The 24,082-nt window shown below is 37.7% G+C and overlaps 1 long non-coding RNA gene and 2 pseudogenes across 1 annotated transcript; all 3 read right to left on the bottom strand.

Moving 5' to 3' along the window:
* Nucleotides 1-3,727: 3,727 nt before the first annotated feature.
* Nucleotides 3,728-4,682, bottom strand: LOC140943645 (ribitol 5-phosphate transferase FKRP-like; annotated as a pseudogene).
* Nucleotides 4,683-15,872: 11,190 nt separating this feature from the next.
* LOC140943735 (uncharacterized) lies at nt 15,873-16,850 on the bottom strand (annotated as a pseudogene).
* A 3,513-nt stretch (nt 16,851-20,363) lies between these two features.
* On the bottom strand, nt 20,364-22,427 carry LOC140944957 (uncharacterized). The gene is made up of 3 exons (XR_012166713.1): nt 22,226-22,427; nt 21,048-21,113; nt 20,364-20,550 (listed from the first exon to the last, which is right to left on the bottom strand). It is a non-coding gene; the product is annotated as an uncharacterized lncRNA (long non-coding RNA).
* Nucleotides 22,428-24,082: the final 1,655 nt, after the last annotated feature.

Genomic DNA, 24,082 nt, shown 5'->3' with positions numbered 1-24,082 from the left:
TTTTTTAAAAAACACACTGATATTGAACTTTGTTTAAAAAAACACACACTTACACACACGCGCATATATCGGAAGACATTTATTTTTCCAGAAGGAGACGAGAAAGAATTTTAAAAAAAAAAATCTATTGCTCCTTCAAAGGTCTCCAGTGATTCGAGTTTCTCTATATTTTCCTTCGTATAACGGCAGGGGTATTGTTTTAAGGAAGATCCAGCAAATTGAAGTTTAAATATGTAAAGTAATCTCTCACTTGCCTGATTTAGGACTTCAGTTTTCCTTTTCTATACTTTACTAGCTTATAAGATTGTCAACGAAAGCCTTATTGAAGTGTTGTGACCCAGTCAGAAAAGTTGGAAACAGTTTTTTTAGTCGAATTGTGATCCTGTCAAAGAAGTGAGATTTTTAATTTCACTTGGAAACAGCCTGAATTTTTTCAGATTCTTTTACAACCTTTCACAAAAGTTGTTTATTCAACCGCTAGGATTATTTTCACCTTCATAGTTTTTTTTATCATCGAATCGGATAAAAAAAAAAACTTACTCAAAACAATAATGCTACACCAAACAATACACAACACTGGGTAAACATTAGCTCGAGTTAATTAAACTACTGAACTATGAATAGTTAAGAAGACAGCTACCGTTCCATTCATGACATTGAGTGACGTGAACTGCAGATCCCGAGCGGTCTACACTTATTTGTGGTTCCAACAGTTTCTTCCAAAACATTTAGTGCAGTGCTATAAATTTGAAAAATTTCCCAACTCTGTATGCAAAAAGAAACGAATCAGGCTCATAAAATAAGATTTCTTGTCTAAAATGGACAATGTCTTGTCTTAAACAGGGTCAGGTTTGAAAGGCTTCAGCAGCACACTTCCACCCAAACTCGGCCAATGAGCTCCCCCCGGGATAAAAGTGTTTCTGGATTACCAGCTATCGCCGATTAAGAAATTTTACGGGGGACCTTTACTGATGATGTAGAATGTTCATAGTCCCTTATTTTTACTTAAAGATCGTCGAGAACGTGCGCTACAAACAGTCATATTGACCAAGTCTAGTTTATGATGCTTAATCAACCTGTCAAACCGTTTTCAATGCAAATTAAAGTCTACTGTCCAACAACCAATCCGATCCATCCTTAGCTAGACCATCGCGCTCCTTAAACGCAATCTGCAGTGTTATTGCGAAAGTGCCTCTATTTTTCTCGCCTTCATCCACCCACCGCTATAAACACTGAAGCGTCCGCGCCCTTGGTACATTTGAAACCAATTACAAAATGGCGCTCGATCTCGATGATCTTGCGGAAAAAATAGGAGAATTTTAACAGTCTACTGATGATGGGGAGAAAAAGGGATGATATGTAAGAGGAGCCAGATGCCACGTGATTCATTTGCAACTTGTTATTTATCATTAACAAACAGCAGAAAAAATACTAACATATTACGATCGACAGGAACTTGTTCATTAGAATGAAAAAGAAAAGGCAGTTAATTGGACTGTCTAGTAACAAGGAATAAAATATCGCCTCCTTGGATAATCGCACTGGCCATTTCGATGCCATTAAAAAAAAAGAAATTAGCCCCAAATTATATGCGCATTAAGATAAGGTAAAATAAAGACAAGTGGTTCTTCTTATTACTTTTGTTCTGAGTACAAACAAGCTACTCTGCTCAATAACCAATCTCATTCTCTCTAGCTAAGATCAACACTTTCGAGGCTGAAGCCGCTGATAACGTACCTGTTATTAATATTTTTGTTTTTGGGGTCATAGACATTACCTAGGCCAGATGATAACATGTCGTTCTCACAGTCCTCTCTAGCTTAGCAGATGTTCGAACGCTCACTCATAGCTAGTTAGCTCTAGTTATGCCCTGGGAAGGAAGTCTCTAGTCAGCCTACACGTCTGTGCCTTGTCTCCTCATTTTTAGTTTGTTGAACACTTTTACTGGTGTTTGAATATTAGGCGTAACACTCTTCATTGAATAATAATAATAATTATTATTATAATAATAATAATAATAATAATAATAATAATAATAATAATAATAATAAACATTCAACACGAGAAATACGAAATACAGTGGCTTTGTCTCATGAAACTTACATTGCTTTCAGACCGGTACACATCCTCGTTTCTTTAAAGGTTTTCAGGGTTAAGGTTATCAAAAAACCGTTCGTCAAGAAAGAAAGACTACTAACTACATTTTTTTTGTCTTCTTTTTACACCCTTATTTATCTTGCTGTCTTTGTTTAACAATTGACAGTTATTTTATATAACTCGTCGCTTAGCTTTTGCCAAGTGCCGCTTAACTCAGGTCGCCAAGCTCAGTTTACTCTCCTTGTTGGCATTCCAGCTCGCGTGCCATTCGGCATATGCTTCTTGCTGATAATGGTTGCTTCCCCTTAAAAATAAAGTAAAAGAAACTAAAACAATTAACAACCCATAAGGAACTCTCCGAGAAAGATGTGTTTTATTCCAGTGTCATTTTGACTGCAAACTTTGCCAACATACAGTTGATATGTCAATTGGCAGCTAATTAATCACGTGAAGTTCACACTCTGAGGAAAACTTGAAAAAGCCAGTCTGGAACAAAACCCTAAAAAAACTGCTTTCATACTCGATTGTCCGCTAAAATCACTATAATGCGTTAAGCATGAAATCAAATGTGACACGGATAAGGCTGATGCGTTGCATACAACCTTTCCTTTAATTTCAGAGGAGACAGGAAGCAAACATTTAAAGGCATAGACTGGGGGGGGGGGGGATGTTCTGCCTTTCCCGTTCTTTCAAAACAAATGGCACGTGATTTTGGTGGTCTTTTTATCATCGTACATTTCTATCTTTTTAGTTAGATATGTATCTATTCTTGTAAAAATTTCTGTTATGTATTGAAAAAATACTTTTTTCAAGCATTTATCACAATAATTTTACGGCATGGATTAACTAGGGATAAGGTATAATTTATAGTTTGGCATCTTTTTATTTTTTAGATTCTAATTCATGTGTTTCCATTAATTTCCACTTCTCTTATTCAAGTTAAAAAACTATATGAGTTTTTAGCGTATGGCAATAGATTATGAGAACTTGTCAAATAAATGTAAATTTATCTTCTTACACTTTGATTTTAGGAACGAGCTGAGCAGGACGACACATCAGGATACAAATCAACGGTCGTAAAGCGGCTAATGCAGGTGAATATCGGACTTAGAAGGTAGCAATACATGATAAATAATTAGGGAATTCTGTTTCTTGTCATAAAAGATAGAAATAAATATGAAAAAAATAACAGAGATTAAATAGTGGGTGATTTTTATAACAGAGATTAAATAGGAAAAAAGTAGGCTTTATCATTTTCCGATTAAAATCGTTTGAAAAAATTTTTCTTTAATGGTGGCCCAGAAGCGTGTGCGAAATTTATGACAGGAATTAATTGCGGAAATCTGATATGACGAATGACTTGGGAGATGACTTGGATAATTGGTGGGGAGTATGCGAGTTGGTCTGGAAAACATCATTTTATAACTACTGGTAAGTTATTCAAAAGTCAGTCGCGATCCCATACAAAGGTCTTAACAAACCTTTATAATCTTCTAACCGACGGTTGTAACACAACACCTCACACACGTTTGTGAGCTCATACAATTAAGAAAGCGAGACTACCCCGCCGGCTGGGAACCAACTTATTTTATTGACATTTATTTATGGCCCTGACATTTTCGACCAAATGCAAATAGCTTCACTTTCATCTTTTAAGTTTTTCGCAACCGTGAAATGTATCCAGGTTTCCACCAGGCCTTTTATCAGTTGGAAATTCAAACCATTTTTTTCCAAACATGTCAACTAACTCCTTCTTCCAGTTGCTAGGAACAAAACACAGAAATCCTTCGAATTCCATAAGCTTGAGGGGGTAGACCTACCAGCTTACACTTGGGTTGACGAAGATATCAACCATTAAGCCATCGTGCCATCTGCAATTAAATGCCTTGCAGTATCTATAGCAACTATTCCTGTCCCTAAGTCTAGGGTTCCACGTTCGTTCATAAATCCCGACAATTTTGTGCTGATGTAATCCATGCGTTTTAACTTCGTCGCCTTTGGGTTTGAGCGCAGGATCGCTGACCACGTTTTGGAAGAAAATATCCTCAGGGAGTTCCTTTGCTACAGATTGAAAAAAAGTTATATAATCTTCTAGAGGCATGAAAATGTCTACATCATCATCCCAAGGAATAAACCCTTTATGTCTGGCGGCGCCCAGTAAAGCTCCATGCCCAAGCCAGTACGTTAGGCTGTGCTTCTGAGCGAGCAGATGGAAGACACGCAACATTCGTGTCATGACAAGCTGTGCTTGTCGCGTAGTTGTCTTTGTTTGATGGCGAATGTCGGGACAGTAGAATGCTCCATTGATCAAGTCGCATCTCCCTCCAAGTTCTGTGTATAACTTAGGACACATTTCGCCCCAGTCAAATCGAACATCGCAGTGCTTTCCCGTACGATTAGAGTAATAGCGCTCTACGATCATCAGCTTCCGTTTTCTTGTAGGAAATAAGGAAGAAAGTAACCGAAGATACGTCGCTGTCGAAACAAGGATAAACAAAAGCAGGACGGCAGACTTTCTCATATTGCTTGATCACGTAGAGCCACCATGAAAATGGTGCTCCATCTCCATGATCTCGCGGAAAAAATAGGAGAATTTTAACACTCTACTGATGATGGGGAGAAACATGGAATGATATGTAAGAGGAGCCAGATGCCAAGTGATTCATTTGCAACTTGTTATTTATCGTTATTATTCATTCAAAATATTTCCCCGATACTGATTGGCTAAAAGCACAAGCATTATTCACCATAACCATTTACTGATGACCAAATTGGAAGAATTTTGTGTTTAACGAGGAAGTGACGTCAAAAATGCAGCGTTCTTGCAGGTTAAAGGGGCTATGTCAGCTGGAGAGCGTGGGCTCTGAGGTTATGCAAATAACTTTCAACTGTCAAAATTCTATTGTTTTTAACGCGTGACTTTCTCCATGTGCGCTCTGAGGTTATGCAAATTACTTTCAACAAAATTCTATTGTTTTTAACGCGTGACTTTCTCCATGTTCTCCGTCACGTCCAAGGCTCCGAATTTAGAGAGGTTAACGAGCGAAATGGGTTTAGATAAGGGATATTTCGATAGAATTTACGGAACGTTTCTTCTCTGGTTACTGGCTAGATCAAGAATAAAACTGTGACGACAATTTTACTTGTAGTTTTGAAGTAAAAACGCATGCCATTCATAAAATAGAGCGCAAACAAAAATTCAACAACAACATGTTGTCTTATTCAACAAAATAAATCGAAGTTGTATTTTACAAACGAGCTACAAAAGACGCTAGACCGAAGCTAAAGACCAAGACTGTTTCAAATCATTAACAATTAGACTTGTCTGTCGCTAGTGATTTTATAATTTAGATGCTGATAGAACAAGAGACATCAATCACTGCGACGTCGAGAAAAACAGAACCAAGCATCATTGGTCAGTACTACCCCACTATAAGCAGTCCGTTGATAAAAAGGGAAAGTAAACTCTGCTATTTTCCAAAAATATGCTCGAACACAAACAGTTCAAAAACATGGCATTTACAGGATCTAACTCGTCAGGATCTGACTCGATCGTACTAACTAAGGTGCCTCTCTAAGTCCGTTGAGAACAATCTGGACGAGCAAACGGTCGTGTTTATCTTTGCCGTGAATCCAGATAAATACAAGAAGGAATCTAGCCGAATTTTATAATGTTTCCTTCGCCAGGAGTTTAGTTTCGTCACGAAACTCATGGCCTGATGCTCTTGTAATCGTTTACAAAAAACGGCCGCCGCCAACTCGATAGCCGCTTCATTATATGTCCACATACTTTGAGCGCAAGAAAAATCCAAGAGCCAGCAGCCTCTAAAATAACTCAATAGAAAGGTTCTGTGAACTATAGGGAAGATTCCGTCAAAGATTCCATCACCCATTGTGGAGTAGCCGTCATTAACTCTGCCATTACAACGGCCGCTGATAAGAGGACACAGTAAATCCACGTAAAAACATTCCACAGGCAAACAATTTCAAAATAACGCCAAAACATTATTCTGTAATCACCATAGAACGATTCTTAATACAAAACTTCGCTAACTATCGAACGATGGCTGAGATTTAGACAGATAAAAACAGCCTTCCAAAATCTCCGACACAACTTGAAAAAGTCGGGCCGACTTTTTCAAGTTTGTTTTCATTGGCTCGCGCATGCGTGTGGGGTGACATAGCCCCTTTACGGCACCGTTAACTTAACCGAGGAGACCTGGGGACGAGTTTGAGTTGGTTTCGTTGCGAAAACAAAAAATGCCGGACATTTCACTCGTTTCAAGAGTAAGAACTAGCGAAATTATAGCTAAAAACATGGCAAGAACAGCAAGAACACTACTCGAAGGGCGACATCTGCTATTTGGAGAATTATGAAGAATTATGGCGTCTCATTCATTAATTGTTAATTAGTAAAGAGCAGCCGAAGCAGATTAACATATTACGATCGACAGGAACTTGTTCATTAAAATGAAAAAAGGCAGTGATTTGGACTAGTAATAAGGAATAACATATCGCCTCCTTGGATAATCGCACTTGCTATTTCAATACCTTTTAAAAAAAAGAAATTAACCCCAAATTATATACGCACTTATATAAGGTAAAATAAAGACAAGGGGTTCTTCTTATTACTTTTGGTCTGAGTACAAACAAGCTAATCTCCTCAATAATCAAGCTCATTCTTTCTAGCTAAGATCAAACACTTTCGGGGCTGAAGCCGCTGATAACGTACCTATTATTACTACTTTTTGTTTATTGGGTCATAGATATTACCTAGGCCAGATAATAACATATCGATCTGACAGTCCTCTTGGCTTAGCAGATGTTCGAACGCCGTTGATTTATTGCCGGACTTCCGTTTCTCTTGAACAAACACCATCCGGCGTGGTGATAAGCCATTTATTGGCCGCAACCAGCGCTTTTACCCTACTTCGTTGAGAAAGGATTGAGAAAGTTGGGACACGTTCGTTTAACTTTCCAATTGGACTTGCTATGCCGGCAAACCAAGATTTAACCCACGCATTCCCTTCGATTTAGAAATTATTTAGGCACATCTTTTTATGATGTATTGTCTACGTAGAAAATGTTCTCCCTTGTCCCCAGACGCTCGCGATCACTTTTTGTTCAGTTATAGCCAGTTATTTGCTGGGAAGGGAGTCTCTAGTCGGTCTCTAGTGAATGTGCTCTAAAGTTAACTGATTTGTGGAATACAAGTTTATTGTTTGATTTGAATTATAGACACGGTTAAAATTTGCGTCCAATCTTTTAGACCAACTACAAGTCTAAATATTAATGCAAGAATGAGTTGAGTGGTCGCTTACGAGAGCTTAAACACAAAGAAAAAGTCTAGTTGGGTAATCCCAAAAGTGGTCGCGGTCGCTTGCGAGAGCTTTTCATCACAACGTTTAAGTCAAATTTTTACAAAGACGGTCGTAACTAGAGCTAGTCGATTACGGGAGTGGTCGCAAGGCAGACTCCGGAGTCTAACCCCTCACCATTTCATATACCATTTTTGAACGAAATACCGCAGTTTCCTATACCTTTTATTAACAAATGGTATCCCCTTCACATACCTTGTTTAGAACTTTGCATCCCTTTTAACTACTGTTTCACCGGCTTTTAAATATGAATAAATCAAAAACCAGGAAATTTTCTCGACTTTTTCTCTGCTATAAAATTAATCCTCGTAAGCCCTTTTAGATCTTTTAACAAACCAAAATGACAGATTTCTGTACCCTTAATATAACTAAAGGCTGAAAAACGTAGACCATAGACCATTATAGGGAGTACGCCCAGCGACCGGAACAACTCTTAAGCCTGCTTTTCACTGGCGCATAAGCATAAGCATAAGGATATACGCACACGCAGAATGGCATATTTGACTCAATTCTCGATACCAGCTCTCCTCAATCCGATGATAAACAAGATGACGGACGAAGCATCCGCCGTATTGTTTTTGATATGTTCGCATGAGGTCTGGGTCAAAGTCACCTATGATTGGTCCACGGCCTTGTGCTTATTATGCTTGTGCTTATATCGACCCAGTTTTCACTAGCCAAAGCTACGACATAAGCATAAGCATAAGCCCAAGAACAACGAACTTGTCCGTGTTTCTTGCGCTTATAGTTATGCCGACCCAGTTTTTACTTGCTTACACATGTGTTTGTGCTTATGATTATGCTTATGCGCTAGTGAAAGCCAGCCTTTAGGGCCTGATGGATGTCAAGAGTCATAGGTGCGCTTTCAGTATACACCACAATGAAAAAAGGCCCTCCCTCCACTCAAAAAATAAGTCCAAATAAAAGAACAAATATAATGTGAGGGGAAGACACTGAACGGAGTTTGATCATTTAAACAATTGTTGCGTTAAACTTAAATTACAAGATACCATGCTGAGCGCAATAAAAACTACAAAAAAGGGAGATAAAACCTTTCTTATAAATACACTCTTGCCGCCGACAAACTGAATTTAATTAATCTCCACATTTGAATGATTGCTGATCACTTCGGGAAAACTCATGCCACTAACTTATCGCCGTTATTCATTAATTCCGTTTAACCTAACTTTATGCAAAAACAAAATAATAGACAAAAAATGCAAACAATAAAATAATGCTTTTCTATGACTTTCTGTGCACAGGTTCAGGCTAATATTGTTAGTTTCAGCTGTAGCTTACAAGGATGTTTGAACACTCTTAGTTTACACAAGCGTTCCTTGAGGACAAAATAGAACAGCTTGTTCGGTGCTGTGTTAACAAACATTTGTCAACTGACAGACGGCTTACGCTACGAATTTACCGTAATTTTCTTGGAAGAAAGTCTTTCGGTCAGTCTAAACAACTCGTGCCTCCCTGTTTTGGGTTTGTTAAACACCTTTTTTGGTGTTTGAATCTCAGTTCTCAAACTCATTAATAATTCATTAAGAAAATACAAAGGAAATTAATGTTTAATGAGTGTTTGGAAATCGGGTGAAACACTGCTTAGTATTTGCATCCTTAATTTCTCCTTCAAAAATGATTTTGTTTGAGAACAAATATCAAACATTCGACACATTGTTTCATCACCAGATGAAACACCTCGAAGTTCGTCAAAAATACTCCGCTGCGCGTCGTATTTTCAACTCTCTTCTCGGTGTTTCATCTGGTGATGAAACACTACATCTCATGTTTGATATATTACGCGAAACACCCGTCGTATATTTTGGACCGTACTTTTATAACATTCAAGAAAAGATATACAAAATACAGTCGTTTTAAACTTATATTGTTTTCAGAACCTTAAAGTGTGCATGCACATTTCATTAAATGTTTTCAGGCTCCTTCTTGTTTGTAAGGTTACCAATAAACTCATGAAAGGAAGACTGAAAGATAACTAACAACATTTGTTGTCTCTTGTACACGTTTATTTAACTTTCTCTCTTTTTTTAACACTTGACAGTCAACTCGTCACTTAGCTTTTGCCAAGTGTAGCGCTTAACTTAGGTCGCCAAGCCAGTTCACTCTCATTTTTTGCAGTTCAGCTCGCGTGCCATTCGGCATATGCTTCTGGCAGACAATGGTTGTTTCTCCTTAAAAAAAAAGGATAAGAAACAAAAAAATTAGCAACCCATAAGGATGTCTCCCAGAAAGCTTTGTTTTATTCTAGTTCCATTTTGACTGCAAACTCACAGTTGATTATTTAAAGAACTATTTGATTCATACATGAAATGCTAATTAATCACATGAAGATCACACTCTGACTAAAACTTGAAAAAGCCAGTCTCGAACAAAAGCGTGGGAAAGAGGTTTCATACTCGATTGTCCTCTTAAAAAGCAGTAATGCAACTGGCATTAAATCAAATGTCACGTGGATAAAGACGATGTGTTGCATAAACCATTTCTTTTTATTTCACAGGAGACAGAACGGAAGAGCCTACATTAAAATTCGAAGAAAAAATTTAAAGGCATAGCTTGGGAGGGGGGGGGGGGGTGATGGTCTGCCCTTGCCAGTCTTTCAAAACAAATGTGATTTTTTTGGCCTTTTACACATTATCACACATTTTTATCTGTTAGATATTCACCTGCATTAGCAGCTTCACGTCTGTTGATTTATATCCTGATGTGTCGGCGTCCTTCCTAGCTAGTTTCTAAAATCAAAGCGAAAGGTAAATTTACATATATTTTGCAAATTCCAAGGTGCATTGAAACACGACAAAGTTTCATACATTTTTTGAACGTGAATAAAAGAAGTAGAGCCGAAGGAATGAAGTTTAAAAGTAATTGGCCAAACTAAAGTTTATGCCATTCAAGTTTCAATTAGGCGTTCCTCAATGGATTTACCCATTTGAAGAAGGTTTTATCAAATGTAGTTCGAAATTTAAAAGCCAAAGAAACTTTGGGTCTTTGCAAAAGACTTTTTGTTGTTTCTCCCATAGAATTGTTGAGTTTGCTGTCTAATATCAAATATCTGAGTTGAAGTATATGACTTTTTGTTTAGAACCCGTCGGCAGTACCGACGTAAGGTTTCCATTAGACGTTTCTTAATCGCTTAACGCATTTAATTCAGAGAAGGTTTTCATCTATCACGAAAGCAACAATAAACTTTGGGTCATATTCGAAAAGATTTCTTGTTGGTTCTCCCATATAAAGATGTTGAGTTGCTTAACTAACTGTTTAATATCATAGTCCTGCTCTGAAAGTAGGTGACCTTTTTTGTCCAGAAACTCTTCTCTTCCCGCCTGGCATTTTTATTCTTCCTTGGACGATTCGAGGACAGGGTACATCAAATATTACACAGTTTGGAAACGACGCGGCTTTCGCAGCGAAAAATAGCTGTGAAATTGGAAATCGCAACAAGATTGCAACACGAATCACACTAAGGATTCAGACTCCTGTGAATGGGCCTTAAGGTGCCTGGTTGTCGCTATCGACTCTTGCAACTGCGTACATTCGTATAATCAGAGATAGCCAGAAGGATACTTCTTAAGCCGTACCTAAGTTTATGGATTTTGTCAAGAGAGTTTAAACAAGAGAACGGGATCTCAGTCAGATCGGATTTCCCCGTAAAATGTGCTTAAATGATACACGAACGGCTCCTAAGTAATTCGGGCTTTTCATTCTTAAAAATTGGACGTGACCAAATTACGAATATGCAGGCACCACGGACCCATGGGCTGGGTGAACTATACCCCCACTATAAATTTGGCCGGGAATCGCGCAAACCAGCGCCAAGAATCTAAAATATGCTCGGCATTACCTGACCTGGTGACAGTCAAGTAACATGGACTGTAACTTTTTGTGGGTGAAATGTTTGTCTTGGAGATTCACTTACCTGTGTTTTGCCGACTCTTTGGTGGAATAACAGAGCCTTTATCTCCAACACTGAAGAAATGACTAGCAAAATAATACAAAACAAAGCCATCTTTCCTTTCATCTTGACGCTTTGAGCTTAAGGATGTAGTGACTATTTCGCCCGAATTGCTTCTCTTTTTAAACTGCAGTTTTGCTACCTATCATCATCAGCTCAGTAATTCGCAAAAGTCATTAATTTTATGAATATAGTTGAAAACCAACCAATTGGAGTAAAGTTAGTCCCTTAAGCAGTTGTTATCTACTTATAAAAACCTTCTCTCTATCAGCTGCCAAGCAGATGGCAGGTAAACGCGGCAAAATCGATATGATTTGTCCCAGTTTTGTTACTCCCTTTGAACCTGGGAAAAAAAGTCCTAGGATGTCTAAAACCTATATACTTTTGTCCTCTTTTTTTTGTCATTTGATATTAACACTTATAGCTCACGGCATGATCATGAAACTCCAAACGTTAATTATTTGCTCAGTAGAATCATTATTTGTGGCCAACACCATTTTTTTCATCTTTTTTAATTTGTCTAAAACACGCTATACATTATTGACGGGAATTAAGATAATCAGTAAGTTGTTATGTTGCAATCAAGCAACCTTACTGATATGGTAGCTTTCAGTTGACTAGCAAATTGCTTTTCATGCGGGAGTTTTTTTAATCCATAGTCAGTAAGTTTTATAGTGAGTAAGTTTAATTAGTACGTAATAATTACGAAATTTTGAATTCGGCCCGTCCGTTGAAAACGAACTTCATACAGCTGTAAATACAATTATAGTAAAAGCGTAAATTATTTGCGCTTGAACTTTTTTAAAAACTTGTTTGAGAAAAATACACACACACACACACACACACGCATATATCGGAAGATATCTATTTTTCAACAAGAGACGAGAAATAATTTACAAAAAAAGTTTTATTGCCCCTTTGGAGACGAATGGTTTCGATATGCGCGCCTGCCTCTTCCCTATCTTCTTCCATTGACTTTAGTTTAGAACGAAGGATGATCATGATAGTCGACGGTCTCCAGTGATTCGAGTTTCTCTGTATTTTCTTTCGGATAACGGCAGGAGTATTGTTTTAAGGAAGATCGAGCAAATTGAAGTTTAAATATGTAAAGTAATCACTTGCCTGATTTAGGACTTCAGTTTTCCTTTTGTATATTCTACTAGCTTATAAGATTGTCAACGAAAGCCTTATTGTAGTGTTGTGACCCTAGTCAGAAAAATTGGAAACAGTTTTTTTTATTAACGACAGTAAAATTGTGATCCTGTCAGAGAAGTGAGATTTTTAATTTCACTTGGAAACAGCCTGAATTTTTTCAGATTCTTTTACAACCTTTGACAAAGGTTGTTTATTCAACCGCTAGGTTTATTTTCACCTTCATAGTAGTTTTTTATTATCGAATCAGATAAAAAAAAAACTTACTCAAAACATTAATGCTACACTAAACAATCCACAACACTGGGAAAACATTAGCTCGAGTTAATTAAACTACTGAACTATGACTAGTTAAGAAGATAGCTACCGTTCCATTCATGACAGAAAGAAACGTTGAGTGACGCGAACTGCATATCCCGAGCGGTCTAACTCTGTATGCAAAAAGAAACGAATCAGGCTCATAAAATAAGATTTCTTGAGTAAAATGAACAATGTCTTGTCTTAAACAGGGACAGGTTTTAAAGGCTTCAGCAGCACGCTTTCACCCAAACTCAGCCAATGAGCTCCCCCCGGGATAAAAGTGTTTCTGGATTACCAGCTATCGCCGATTAAGAAATTTTACGGGGGACCTTTACTGATGATGTAGAATGTTCATAGTCCCTTATTTCTACTTAAAGATCGTCGAGAACGTGCGCTACAAACAGTCATTACTAGTTTATGATGCTTATCCAACCTGTCAAACCGTTTTCAATGCAAATTAACGTCTACTGTCCAACAACCAATCCGATCCATTCTTAGTTAGACCATCGCGCTCCATTAACCCAATCTGCAGTGTTATTGCGAAAGTCCCTCTACTTTTCTCGCCTTCATCCACCCACCGCTATAAACACTGAAGCATCCGCGCCCTTGGTACATTTGAAACAAATTACAAAATGGCGCTCGATCTCGATGATCTTACGGAAAAAAATAGGAGAATTTTAACAGTCTACTGATGATGGGGAGAAAAAGGAATGATATGTAAGAGGAGCCAGATGCCACGTGATTCATTTGCAACTTGTTATTTATCATTAATAAACAGCAGAAAAAGACTAACATATTACGATCGACAGGGACTTGTTCATTAGAGTGAAAAAAGGCAGTTATTTGGACTGTCTAGTAACAAGGAATAAAATATCGCCTCCTTGGATAATCGCACTGGCCATTTCGATGCCATTAAAAAAAAAGAAATTAACCCCAAATTATATGCGCATTAAGATAAGGTAAAATAAAGACAAGTGGTTCTTCTTATTACTTTTGTTCTGAGTACAAACAACCTACTCTGCTCAATAACCAATCTCATTCTCTCTAGCTAAGATCAACACTTTCGAGGCTGAAGCCGCTGATAACGTAATTGTGATTACTATTTTTGTTTTTGGAGTCATAGACATTACCTAGGCCAGATAATAACATGTCGTTCTCACAGTCCTCTCTAGCTTAGCAGATGTTCGAACGCTCACTCATAGCTAGTTAGCTCTAGTTATGCCCTGGGAAGGAAGTCTCTAGTCAGCCTACACGTCTGTGCCTTGTCTCCTCATTTTTAGTTTGTTGAACACATTTTCTGGTGTTTGAATATTAGGCGTAACACTCTTCATTGAATAATAATAATAATAATAATAATAATAATAATAATAATAATAAACATTCAACACGAGAAATACGAAATACAGTGGCTTTGTCTCATGAAACTTACATTGCTTTCAGACCGGTACACATCCTCGTTTCTTTAAAGGTTTTCAGGGTTAAGGTTATCAAAAAACCGTTCGTCAAGAAAGAAAGACTACTAACTACATTTTTTTTGTCTTCTTTTTACACCCTTATTTATCTTGCTGTCTTTGTTTAACAATTGACAGTTATTTTATATAACTCGTCGCTTAGCTTTTGCCAAGTGCCGCTTAACTCAGGTCACCAAGCTCAGTTTACTCTCCTTGTTGGCATTCCAGCTCGCGTGCCATTCGGCATATGCTTCTTGCTGATAATGGTTGCTTCCCCTTAAAAATAAAGTAAAAGAAACTAAAACAATTAACAACCCATAAGGAACTCTCCGAGAAAGATGTGTTTTATTCCAGTGTTATTTTGACTGCAAACTTTGCCAACATACAGTTGATATGTCAATTGGCAGCTAATTAATCACGTGAAGTTCACACTCTGAGGAAAACTTGAAAAAGCCAGTCTGGAACAAAACCCTAAAACAACTGCTTTCATACTCGATTGTCAACTAAAATGACTATAATGCGTTAAGCATGAAAAAAAATGTGACACGGATAAGGCTGATGCGTTGCATACAACCTTTCCTTTCATTTCAGAGGAGACAGGAAGCAAACATTTAAAGGCATAGACTGGGGGGGGATGTTCTGCCTTTCCCGTTCTTTTAAAACAAATGGCACGTGATTTTGGTGGTCTTTTTATCATCGTACATTTCTATCTTTTTAGTTAGATATGTATATATTCTTGTAAAAATTTCTGTTATGTATTAAAAAAATACTTTTTTCAAGCATTTATCACAATAATTTTACGGCATGGATTAACTAGGGATAAGGTATAATTTATAGTTTGGCATCTTTTTATTTTTTAGATTCTAATTCATGTGTTTCCATTAATTTCCACTTCTCTTATTCAAGTTAAAAAACTATATGAGTTTTTAGCGTATGGCAATAGATTATGAGAACTTGTCAGATAAATGTAAATTTATCTTCTTACACTTTGATTTTAGGAACGAGCTGAGCAGGACGACACATCAGGATACAAATCAACGGTCGTAAAGCGGCTAATGCAGGTGAATATCGGACTTAGAAGGTAGCAATGCATGATAAATAATTAGGGAATTCTGTTTCTTGTCATAAATGATAGAAATAAATATGAAAAAAATAACAGAGATTAAATAGTGGGTGATTTTTATAACAGAGATTAAATAGGAAAAAAGTAGGCTTTATCATTTTCCGATTAAAATCGTTTCAAAAAATTTTTCTTTAATCGTGGCCCAGAAGCGTGTGCGAAATTTATGACAGGAATTAATTGCGGAAATCTGATATGACGAATGACTTGGGAGATGACTTGGATAATTGGTGGGGAGTATGCGAGTTGGTCTGGAAAACATCGTTTTATAACTACTGGTAAGTTATTCAAAAGTCAGTCGCGATCCCATACAAAGGTCTTAACAAACCTTTATAATCTTCTAACCGACGGTTGTAACACAACACCTCACACACGTTTGTGAGCTCATACAATTAAGAAAGCGAGACTACCCCGCCGGCTGGGAACCAACTTGTTTTATTACTATTTTGATTTTGACATTTATTTATGGCCCTGACATTTTCGACCAAATGCAAATAGTTTCACTTTCATCTTTTAAGTTTTTCGCAACCGTGAAATGTATCCAGGTTTCCACCAGGCCTTTTATCAGTTGGAAATTCAAACCATTTTTTTCCAAACATGTCAACTAACTCCTTCTTCCAGTTGCTAGGAACAAAAAACAGAAATCCTTCGAATTCCATGAGCTTGAGGGGGTAGACCGACCAGCTTACACTTGGGTTGACGAAGATATCAACCATTAAGCCATCGTGCCATCTGCAATTAAATGCCTTGCAGTATCTATAGCAACTATTCCTGTCCCTAAGTCTAGGGTTCCACCTTCGTTCATAAATCCCGACAATTTTGTGCTAATGTAATCCATACGTTTTAACTTCGTCGCCTTTGGGTTTGAGCGCAGGATCGCTGACCACGTTTTGGAAGAAAATATCCTCAGGGAGTTCCTTTGCTACAGATTGAAAAAAAGTTATATAATCTTCTAGAGGCATGAAAATGTCTACATCATCATCCCAAGGAATAAACCCTTTATGTCTGGCGGCGCCCAGTAAAGTTCCATGCCCAAGCCAGTACGTTAGACTGTGCTTCTGAGCGAGCAGATGGAAGACACGCAACATTCGTGTCATGACAAGCTGTGCTTGTCGCGTAGTGGTCTTTGTTTGATGGCGAATGTCGGGACAGTAGAATGCTCCATTGATCAAGTCGCATCTCCCTCCAAGTTCTCTGTATGACTTAGGACACATTTCGCCCCAGTCAAATCGAACATCGCAGTGCTTTCCCGTACGATTAAAGTAATAGCGCTCTACGATCATCAGCTCCCGTTTTCTTGTAGGAAATAAGGAAGAAAGTAACAAAAGATACGTCGCCATCGAAACAAGGATAAACAAAAGCAGGACGGCAGACTTTCTCATATTGCTTGATCACGTAGAGCCACCATGAAAATGGCGCTCCATTTCGATGATCTTACAGGAAAAATAGGAGAATTTTAACAGTCTGCTGATGATGGGCAGAAACATGGAATGATATGTAAGAGGAGCCAGATGCCACGTGATTCATTTGCAACTTGTTATTTATCGTTATTATTCATTCAAAATATTTCCCTGATACTGATTGGCTAAAAGCACACGCATAATTCACCATAACCATTTACTGATGACCTAATTGGAAGAATTTTGTGTTTAACGAGGAAGTGACGTCAAAAATGCAGCGTTCTTGCAGGTTAAGGCATCGTTAACTTAACCGAGGAGACCTGGGGACGAGTTTGAGTTGTTTGGGTTGCGAAAACAAAAAATGGCGGACATTTCACTCGTTTCAAGAGTAAGAACTAGGCGAAATTATAGCTAAAAAAATGGCAAGAACCGCAAGAACACATCTCGAAGGGCGACATCTGCTATTTGGAGAATTATGAAGAATTATGGTGTCTCATTCATTAATTATTAATTAGTAATGAGCAGAAAGCAGATTAACATATTACGATCGACACCGAAACAGGAACTTGTTCATTAAAAAGAAAAAAGGCAGTGGTTTGGACTAGTAATAAGGAATAAAGTATCGCCTCCTTGGATAATCGCACTGGCTATTTCCATATCTTTTAAAAAAAAGAAATTAACCCCAAATTATATACGCACTTATATAAGGTAAAATAAAGACAAGGGGTTCTTCTTATTACTTTTGGTCTGAGTGCAAACAAGCTAATCTGCTCAATAACCAAGCTCATTCTCTCTAGCTAAGATCAAACACTTTCGGGGCTGAAGCCGCTGATAACGTACCCTTTATTACTATTTTTTGTTTTTGGGGTCATAGATATTACCTAGGCCAGATAATAACATATCGATCTGACAGTCCTCTTGGCTTAGCAGACGTTCGAACGCCGTTGATTTATTGCCGGACTTCCGTTTCTCTTGAACAAAGACCATCCGGCGAGGTGATAAGCCATTTATTGGCCGCAACCAGCGCTTTTACCCTACTTCGTTGAGAAAGGATTGAGAAAGTTGGGACACGTTCGTTTAACTTTCCAATTGGACTTGCTATGCCGGCAAACCAAGATTTAACCCACGCATTCCCTTCGATTTAGAAATTGTTTAGGCAGATCTTTTTATGATCTATTGTCTACGTAGAAAATGTTCTCCCTTGTCCCCAGACGCTCGCGATCACTTTTTGTTCAGTTATAGCCAGTTATCTGCTGGGAAGGGAGTCTCTAGTCGGTCGACGCGCCTGTGTCTTGATATTAGTCTGTTAGACAAATTTTCTGGTGTTTGAATATAAATCAGGCGTAACACTCTTCGTATTTTGTATCTTACTTTCGTAACATTCAAGATACATATAAGGCTATCAACTCGATGTAAGATTAAGTTCACTCTTAGCTTAGACTGTTTCCAAATTATTTTTCTCTAAAATCACGTAGCCTTTCCCTCAAAAGTCACATGAATGTGCTCTAAAGTTAACTGATTTGTGGAATACAAGTTTATTGTTTGATTTGAATTATAGACACGGTTAAAATTTGCGTCCAATCTTTTAGACCAACTACAAGTCTAAATATTAATGCAAGAATGAGTTGAGTGGTCGCTTACGAGAGCTTAAACACAAAGAAAAAGTACAGTTGGGTAATCCCAAAAGTAGTCGCGGTCGCTTGCGAGAGCTTTTCATCACAACGTTTAAGTTAAAACGGTCGTAACTAGAGCTAGTCGATTACGGGAGTGGTCGAAAGGTAGACTCCGGGGTCTAACCCCTCACCATTTTATATACCATTTTTGAAGGAAATACCCCTTTCGTATACCTTTCATTAACAAATGGTATCCCCTTCACATACCTTGTTTAGAACTTTGCATCCCTTTTAACTGCTGTTGCACTGTCATTTAAATATGAATAAATCAAAAACCAGGAAATTTTCTCGACTTTTTCTCTGCTATAAAATTAATCCTCGTAAGCCCTTTTAGATCTTTTAACAAACCAAAATGACAGATTTCTGTACCCTTCATATAACTGAAGCCTGAAAAAAGTAGACCATAGACCATTATAGGGAGTACGCCCAGGGACCGGTACAACTCTTAAGCCTGCTTTTCACTGGCGCATAAGCATAAGCATAAGGACATACGCACACGCAGAATGGTATATTTGACTCAATTCTCGATACCAGCTCTCCTCGATCCGATGATAAACAAGATGACGGACAAAGCATCCGCCATATTGCTTTTGATATGTTCGCATGAGGTCTGGGTCAAAGTCACCTATGATTGGTCCACGGCCTTGTGCTTATGCTTGTGCTTATATCGACCCAGTTTTCACTAGCCAAAGCTACGACATAAGCAAAAACACAAGCACAAGAAGAGCGAACTTGTCCGTTTTTCTTGCGCTTATGCTCCTTATGCTGATGCTTATGTCGACCCAGTTTTCACTTCCTTACACATGTGCTTGTGCTTGTGCTTATGATTATGCTTATGCGCTAGTGAAAACCAGCCTTTAGGGCCTGATGGATGTCAAGCGTCATAGGTGCGCTTTCAGTATACACCAGAATAAAAAAAGGGCCTCAGTTGACTCGAGAGAGGCGGCAGGAAAATAAGTCAAAATAAAAAGACAAATATTGTGAGGGGAAGACAAACGGAGTTTGATCATTTAAGCAATTGTTGCGTTGAACTTAAATTACTGGATACCATGCTGAGCGCAATAAAAACTATAAAAAAAAAGGGACGAGATCATTTAAGCAATTGTTGCGTTGAACTTAAATTACTGGATACCATGCTGAGCGCAATAAAAACTACAAAAAAAGGGACGAGATGAAACCTTTCTTATAAATACACTCTTGCCGCCGACAAACTGAATTTAATTAATCTCCACATTTGAGTGATCGCTGATCACTTCGAGAAAATTCATGCCACTAACTTATCGCCGTTATTCATTAATTCCGTTTAACCTAAATTTATACCAAAACAAAAAATGGACAAAAATACAAACAATAAATGCATACTTTCTGTACACAGTTTCAGGCTAAAATTGTTAGTTGCAACTTAAAGGATGTTTGGACACTCTTAGTTTACACAAGCGTTCCTTGAGGACAAAATAGAATAGCTTGTTCGGTGTTGTGTTAACAAACATCTGTCAACTGACAAACGGCTTACGCTACGAATTTACCGTAATTTTCTTGGAAGAAAGTCTCTCGGTCAGTCTAAACAACTCATGCCTCCTTGTTTTGGGTTTGTTAAACACCTCTTTTGGTGTTTGAATCTCAGGTGAAACACCCCTCCTATATTTTGGACCTTACTTTTATAACATTAAAGAAAAGATATACAAAATACAGTCGTTTTAAACTTATATTGTTTTCAGACCCTTAAAGTGCGCATGTACATTTCTTTAAATGTTTCCAGGCTCCCCCTTGTTTGTAAGATTACCAATAAACTCATGAAAGAAAGACTGAAAGATAACTAATAACGTTTTTAGTCTCTTGTACACGTTTATTTAACTTTCTCTCTTTTTTTAACACTTGACAGTCCACTCGTCACTTAGCTTTTGCCAAGTGTACCGCTTAACTTAGGTCGCCAAGCCAGTTCACTCTCATTTTTTGCAGTCCAGCTCGCGTGCCATTCGGCATATGCTTTTGGCTGACAATGATTGATCCCCCTTAAAAAAAAAAGGATAAGAAACAAAAAAATTAGCAACCCATAAGGATGTCTCCCAGAAAGCTTTGTTTTATTCTAGTTCCATTTTGACTGCAAACTCACAGTTGATTATTTAAAGAACTATTTGATTCATACATGAAATACTAATTAATCACATGAAGATCACACTCTGACTTAAAAAGCCAGTCTAGAACAAAAGCGTGGGAAAGAGGTTTCATACTCGATTGTCCTCTTAAAAAGCAGTAATGCAACAAGCATTTAATCAAATGTCACGTGGATAAAGACGATGCGTTGCAAAAAACATTTCCTTTTATTTCACAGGAGACAGAACGGAAGAGCCTACATTAAAATTCGAAGAAAAAATTTAAAGGCATATACTGGGAACGGAAAGGGGGGGGGGTGGTCTGCCCTTGCCTGTCTTTCAAAACACATGGCACGTGATTTTTTTGTCCTTTTACACATCATCATACATTTTTATCTCTTGAGTTAGATATTCACCTGCATTGGCAGCCTCACGTCTGTTGATTTATATCCTGATGTGTCGGCTTCCTTCCTAGTTGTTGTCTAAAATGGAAGCGAAATGTAAATTTACAGATATTTTGCAAATTCCACGATACATTGAAACAAGACAAAGTTTCATACATTTTGTGAACGTTAATTAAAGAAGTGGAGCCGGAGGCAAGAGGTTTAAAAGCCAAAAAAACTTTGTACTTTTGTAAAAGATTTTTTGTTGTTTCTCCCATAAAGATGTTGAGTTTGCTGTCTAATATCAATAAATATCTGCGTTGAAAGTATGTGACTTAAAGTTCGTCGGTTTCATGTTTTTGTCCAGAACCCGTCGGCAGTACCGACGTAAGGTTTCCATTAGACGTTTCTTAATCGCTTAACCCATTTTATTCAAAGAAGGTTTTCATCTATCACGAAAGGCATCAATAAACTTTGGGTCATATTCGAAAAGATTTCTTGTTGGTTCTCCCATATAAAGATGTTGAGTTGCTTAAATAACTGTTTAATCTCGTAGTTCTTCTCTGAAAGTAGGTGACTTTTTTTGTCCAGAAACTCTTCTCTTCTCGCCCGGCAGTTTTATTCTTCCTTGGATGATTCGAGTACAGGCACATCAAATATTGCACAATTTGGAAACGACGCGGCTTTCGCAGCGAAAAATAGCTGTGAAATTGGAAATCGCAACAAGATTGCAACACGAATCTCACTAAAGATTCAGACTCCTGTGAATGGGCCTTAAGGTGCCTGGTTGTCGCTATCGACTCATGCAACTGCGTACATTCGAGGGTGGCTATAATCAGAGACAGCCAGAAGGATACTTCTTAAGTATTACCTACGTTGATGGATTTTGTCAAGAGAGTTTAAACACTGAAGAGAACGGGATCTCAGTCAGATCTGATTTCCCCGTAACATGTGTTAAATGGTACAAGAACGGCTGCTAAGTAGTTCGGGCTTTTCATTATTAAAAATTGGACTTGACCAAATTACGAATATGCAGGCACCACGGACCCATGGGCTGGGTGAACTATACTCCCACTAAAAATTTGGCCTTGAATCGCGCAAGCCAGAACCATGAATCCAAAATATGCTCGGCAGTATCTGACCTGTGCCAGTCAGGTAACATGGACTGTAACTTTTTGTGGGTAAAATGTTTGTCTTGGAGATTCACTTACCTGTCTATTCTTCTGTCTACTTCTGCGGCGGACACTTTTGGTTATGGAAATAGCCTTTATCTCCAACACTGAAGAAATGACTATCAAAATAATACAAAACAAAGCCATTTTTCCCTTCATCTTGACGCTTTGAGCTTAAGGATGTAGTGACTATTTCGCCCGAATTGCTTCTCTTTTTAAACTGCAGTTTTACTACCTGTCATCATCAGCTCCGTAATTCGCAAACATTCATTAATTTTATGAATAGTTGAAAACCAACCAATTAGAGTTAAGTTAGTCCCTTAAACATTTGTTATCTATTTATATAAAGCTTCTCTCTATCAGCTGCCAAGCAGATGGAAGGTGAACACGGAAAAATCGATATGATTTGTCCCAGTTTAGTCACTGCCTTTAAACCTGGGAAAAGAAGTCCTGGGCTGTCTCAAATGATATCAATGAAAAAAAAACATATATACTTTTGTCCTCTTTTTTTTGTCATTTGATATTAACACTTAAAGCTCAGGGCATGATCATGAAACTCCAAACGTTAATTATTTCCTCAGTAGCATCATTATTTGCGGCCGACACCATTTTTTTCATTTTTCTCAATTTGTCTAAAACACGCTCTACATTATTGCCGGGAATTAAGAAAATCAGTAAGTTGTTATGTTGCAATCAAGCAACCTTACTGATATGGTAGCTTTCAGAATTGACTAGCAAATTGCTTTTCATGCGGGAGTTTTTTTTAATTCATAGACAGTAAGTTTTATAGTGAGTAAGTTTAATTAGTACGTAATAATTACGAAATTTTGAATTCGGCCCGTTTAAAACGAACTTCATACAGCTGTAAATACAATTATAGTGAAAGCGTAAATTATTTGCGCTTGAGCTTTTTAAAAACACAGTTGTATTGAACTTTGTTTAAAAAAACACACACACACGCATATATCGGAAGACATTTATTTTTCAACAAGGAGACGAGAAAGAATTTACGAAAAAAATTTTATTGCCCCTTTGGATACGAATGGTTTCGATTTGCGCGCCTGCCTCTTCCCTATCTTCTTCCATTGATTTTAGTTTAGAACAAAGGGTGATCATGAAAGCCGAAGGTCTTTAGTGATTCGAGTTTCTCTGTATTTTCTTTCGGATAATGCCAGGAGTATTGTTTTCCAGCAAATTGAAGTTTAAATATGTAAAGTAATCTCCCACTTGCCTGATTTAGGACTTCAGTTTTCCTTTTGTATACTTAACCTGAGGTTATAAGATTGTCAACGAAAGCCTTATTGCATTGTTGTGACCCAGTCAGAAAAATTGGAAACAGTTTTTTTATTATCGACAGTAAAACTGTGATCCTGTCAGAGAAGTGAGATTTTTAATTTCACTTGGAAACAGCCTGAATTTTTTCAGATTCTTTTACAACCTTTGACAAAGGTTGTTTATTCAACCGCTAGGATTATTTTCACCTTCATAGTTTTTTTTATTATCGAATCAGATAAAAAAAAACTTACTCAAAACATTAATGCTACACTAAACAATACACAACACTGGTTAAACATTAGCTCGAGTTAATTAAACTACTGAACTATGAATAGTTTAGAAGATAGCTACCGTTCCATTCATGACAGCAAGAAACGTTGAGTGACGCGAACTGCAGATCCCGAGCGGTCTACACTTATTTGTGGCTCCAACAGTTTCTTCCAAAACCTTTAGTGCAGTGCTATAAATTTGAAAAATTTCCTAACTCTGTATGCAAAAAGAAACGAATCAGGCTCATAAAATAAGATTTCTTGTGCAAAATGAACGATGTCTTGTCTTAAACAGGGTCAGGTTTTAAAGGCTTCAGCAGCACACTTCCACCCAAACTCGGCCAATGAGCTC

This window comes from Porites lutea, chromosome 7 (assembly GCF_958299795.1).
Source record: "Porites lutea chromosome 7, jaPorLute2.1, whole genome shotgun sequence".
NCBI classification, from domain to species: Eukaryota; Metazoa; Cnidaria; class Anthozoa; order Scleractinia; family Poritidae; genus Porites; species Porites lutea.
The sequence above is the reverse complement of the archived record's forward strand: the minus strand, read 5'-3'. Positions and strand labels throughout refer to the sequence as shown.